Raw genomic sequence first — 5,165 nt, 5'->3', positions numbered from 1 at the left:
ACAAAAGGAGAAAAGATAGGACTTTGGAAGTGCTTTTAGAAAATGATTCTCATGCAGCTCAAGAATGAATAATAGATGGAGGTGACGGTGATGGAGACGAAGTTGAACTTGAATCAGTAATGGAAGCAATTGATGAAACTCTTGGGATTAATAATAATCAAGTACCCCGTAAAACTTCAACACCGAGAGAAGTTTTTGACGAAGATTTTGAATCTGACAATGAGGAGCAAATGTTTGAAGAAGATGAATATGAGTCGGATGGATTTCAAATAGTGGAAGAATGTAACGAATCGAAAATCAAGGGTAAAAATTTCATTTTGAATATAGATAAAACATTGATACTATTTATTTCAAACATTCAAATCATCATTAAGTATAACATTTATCAGAGTTCATCCCAAAATCATTCATTGCGGAAACCATAGGTGTGTGCACTACGATCAATCCAAGCTCTTCATTTCCAAATCGATGATACTTGAAACCAAAACTGTAAACCATAAGCACAGAGCTTAATGAGTCCCCCGGAACATGCCCTACACACAATCCACGTATCACATACCATATTAGCTATAAAAGATACAAATATCACATAATCCATGCATAAAAACATATGGGTTGCCATGGAAACCCTCCAAGGTCATATACCATGTGCCATGGGAACCCCTACATGGTCACAATCTACTGCCACGAGAAACCCCCCCCCCCCACGGGGGTCTCTACTACCAAATACAAATCATGCAAAATAAACGTACTGGGATGCCATGGAAACCTTCCAGGGTCTTATATCATGTGCCATGGGAACCCCCACATGGTTACAATCCACTACCATGGGAACTCCCCGGGGTCTTCCATGCAAGCATCACAAAGACAACTAGCATATCAAATACCACACAGTCAACTAGCATACCACATATAACTAATTGCCATGGGAACCCGCAGATGGTCACATACATAATACATAATGTATCGATAGTACATTCACAATAATCATCACAACTAAATAAATGGGACGGCCTTGGTGCCTTCGACCCATTGGTATGGTGAGAAGACTCACCTCGCACTATAGAAGCCTCCCACATGAATTCCTTAGCCGCTGCCCGGTCAGCTTCCCGAGTTGTCACTACCAATCAATATAACCAATTAGTAATTGGTTCCCATACCATAATCCTTAATCCATGCATGGGGTAAAATGACCATTTTACCCCTTGCCCAGTATGATCCAAAACTAAGGCCCAAACCTAAAACAAAAGCACAACATTATAATGTCTATAAAACCATCAATGGCCTAATTTTCCAAATTGGGCCCTGACCTTTCTAATGGACCTTATACTAAAGCCCAATATTCTCCTTAGTCAATATTCCTGTCCCCATTTGACCCACGAAGGCCCACAACAATCTAATCCAAGGATTGGCCCAAACTGAGGCCCAACTATTCCAATATTCGCCCAATATAAATGCAGACCCAAGAAACCGCAAAAATCCAGGCCTAAAACCATTAGAGCCAAAAGGTTTGAAGTCCACTAAAGCCCAAGTCCTCCTGGGATTGTACACCCAACGTACCTCGTCTGTACGCCTAGCGTACTGGGCAAATGAACTGTACGCGCATCGTACTACATAGTACACCCATCGTATAAATAGCTTATGCCAAAAATGTTGGATTAATGTCTAAGTCCATAACTATAATTGGTAAGACTTGACCCGACCCGGCATGGTCCATTTGGGTTGCATGGCATCATGCACTTGGATAGACTAAAATGAGAGAAATAACACTTAAGGTTTGTTAATATATTATAAGTTCTAATATATTAATAAGGTCATTTAATTAGTATTGATCAAGAATTAATTTGGAATTAATTAAGTGATCAAAAGGAGACTAATTAAATATATGGGTTGATTGTGTAAATCATTCATTCTTATATATGTGAGCTTGTGATCCAAGATTCCTTATGTTGGACTAAGTCCATGGGGTGACCCATGGATACTCCATGGAGGTTAAAATCCATGGAGCATAAGGAATGGGTAAAGTCATGAGTTACATGGTGTAACCCTAATAGCCACCATATAAAAGAAACCCATGGCTCAAGAAATCGTAAGTATGTGTGTGTATGAGGGCTAGACGATTTCATGAAGTGTTCTAATTTCTCTCTAAATTATTCCAAGTGCTTATGGTGTTGTGTGAACCATTTGAGGTGTCACACTTGGGGCACTAGGTAGTCAAGCTTCATGAAGACAAGCACTATCAAAGAGGTATGTATTCTATCTTGTTATATCCATTATTTTGTATGCTAGATTAGGATAATACCTTGGATGTTCATATTTGCATGTATAATAGAGAAAACATAGATCCAAGGTATTTAGGGTTGCATGTACACTTAGGAGTGTTAGAATGCTCATAACCCAACAGTGGTATCAAAGCCTAGGCTTGTTTTCTTGTTATACCTGCAATAGAAGCTGAAAAATCGAGTTTTGATGCTGTCAGCCCAGCTGACTCGCCGAGTCCATGAAGGGACTCGACGAGTCCAAGGCAAAATGCATCCAACTTGCCGAGTTGAGTTCATGCACTCGACGAGTTGGACCCCAGACAGCATATCTTCGAGGGTTTTGGCTAGAAATGGACTAGGAACATTACCCTAAATTGTTTTGAACTTATAAACTTGTTTTTTAATGTGGTAATGTTCATGCTAATCCATTTTCAAAGATAATTGTCAATAGATTCATGTTTTGTATTAGTTTAAAGGTTAGACTAATTACATGAAAAAGTTTGATTTGAATTATCTTGTTCTTATGAGTTGCTTAGATTAATAGAAAAGTTCAGTGAAAAATTGTTTTCAATCCAAATTAATCTAAGAGTTGATTCTAAAATGTGTTTTTGTAACTTGTCCTCAAGTTATATGAAGAGTCACATTTAAGTTTCATAAAAACTCATAAAAGTTGGCAATGGTTACAAAAGATGAAGAGTCTTGTCCTTAAGTTATGGAGGTTCAAGAGTCACTTCATTAATAAATAAATAAATAAAATATGTAACCTTAATTAATTCCATAAGTTATAAAATAAAGAAAAGGTTAATTCTTTATTAGTTTAAAGTCTTCCATAATTTGTCCACAAGTTATGGAACTTGAAGAGTTTTTGGATTAAAACTACTTTAAATACATAAGTTATGAAATTAATTAGTTTTGAATAGTTTCAAAACTTGCCCTCAAGTTTTGGAATTTGTAAAGTTTTCTCTTATGAATACTTTAATTCCAAGTTAGCCCTTAGAATTTTAAAAGTTAAAATTCAACCCTTATACTTTATAATATTATAAGTTAATAATATATATATATATATATATATATATATATATATATATATATATATATATATATATATATATATATATATATATATATATATAAGAGTAAAGTCGGTCTTACCGCTAGTACGCCTCATTCACGAAGCCGGTCTATAAGGTGGGTATAAGGTTGTTGCCTATAAAATGGCAACTTAATGGGTGTCCACTCTCACCCACCGCTTGCTTGACTGGTGGAGGGTCGTTAGCCGAACGGGTTTGACAGGACTATAATTCTCCCTTCATTAAAAGTATTAATGATAAATACTAAGTAACTAAACTCTTAATAATTCCCAATCTTAGTTACTTAGGAAAATGTGAATAAGGTGCTAATCCATGAAATTACACTTTGCACTTTGTTTAAGTCGGTTAGTGGAGCGTGTGTGGTTAACCGGCACACTAACTCGTATTTAACAAGGTAGGCAAAGGGTAACTTAATGTTTATCATAGTATCGATGGAGCGTGTGTGGTTAACCGGCACATCGATTGAGGGGTAAACACTTAAGGGTACCAAGTAATTTGCATGGTTACTTCACACCTTCTTTTGTGATCCTCGGCATCCCAGTCACAAAACCTGAAGGGCACACTCGAGATTGAAACATGCTATTGAACAGTTCAATGAATCTCAAAAGATCTAGGAGTTTCAAATCCAATTAAAACCTAATAATACATTTCGTTTATCTTGGTGGAAATTGGTGAATCGTCATTCACCTACCTTCAAATATTGTATAGCTTGGATTACGACATACCTCTTCTAAGTTATAAAATAGTTTGTTGGGTCCTAGCCTTAATATTTCATATTGGGTGTCATATTAAGGACTTTAAGATCAACTATCTTGAATATCTCCCAAAACATGTCTAGTTTAGACATTTATGATCTTCCCAAATCTCTTGAAACAAGCTTTCCTAAATGAAGATGATGTTCCAATGGAAATCATACTTCTTTCACCTCCTCCAATTATTCTCCCTACCCCACAAGTTCTTGAAAAGTTTAAGGTCACTCGAGCCCTATTGGCAAGTAAAGGTCTAGGTGTGGTCACATCTTGGAGATGTAGTCACATATTGACAAGCCGGGAGAGTTGGGTGTCAAAGTCTTGAGAAAGTTGGTGGTTCAACTACTTTCTAAGTCACATAGTGAGTTCTTTTGGAACACCTATGAAATAGACTATGACAAGACCCTTAATGATCTTATCTATTGTTAAGATCAACTTCCTGAAACTTTATGAACATTGACAATGGTGACACTGGAAATACAGAAAAAGCATTTTCTTCCCAATGGAAAGGGATCGGCCATAGTCAACTCGGTTGAACAAATGGTAAAGAGAAAAGCTAAGCCTGTGATAGTCCCGTGTACCATTATCAAAGGGTCCATATGCTTATATTGCCAAAAGGAAGGGTCATTATTTGCGAAGCTGCCAAATTTACCTAAGGATGTTAAAGTCAATAAGGTTGAATCTACTTCAGGTAAAGTCCACTAATCTAACTTTGTTAAGTTTCTATTCTTAGATTCCTGATACATGATGTGACTGGGTCACATGGTAATGTTTTAAGAATCAAAGAAAAAGTAAAGGAACTTAAAGAATATGCTGAATCTGATCGCATAGATGGATTTCTATCGCGTAGTTTGAAAAAACGGATTCTTGAGCTAATTCTTAGGAGTTATGAGATATTGCTAAGGAATAGATAACAACAAGTTTTCATATGGATTGTAAGGATAAGTTTTTCCGCATAGTTTTAAAATAAAAGGAAAATTTTGATTTTATTTATTTTAAAAAATATCCTTACAATGGCATTTGAGAAAAAATTGTTGCTTATATGATTCCATTAATAGCAAGAG

The sequence above is a fragment of the Lactuca saligna genome, chromosome 3 (genome assembly GCF_052625555.1).
Source record: "Lactuca saligna cultivar CGN05327 chromosome 3, ASM5262555v1, whole genome shotgun sequence".
NCBI lineage: Eukaryota > Viridiplantae > Streptophyta > Magnoliopsida > Asterales > Asteraceae > Lactuca > Lactuca saligna.
Note: the sequence above shows the minus strand (reverse complement) of the source record.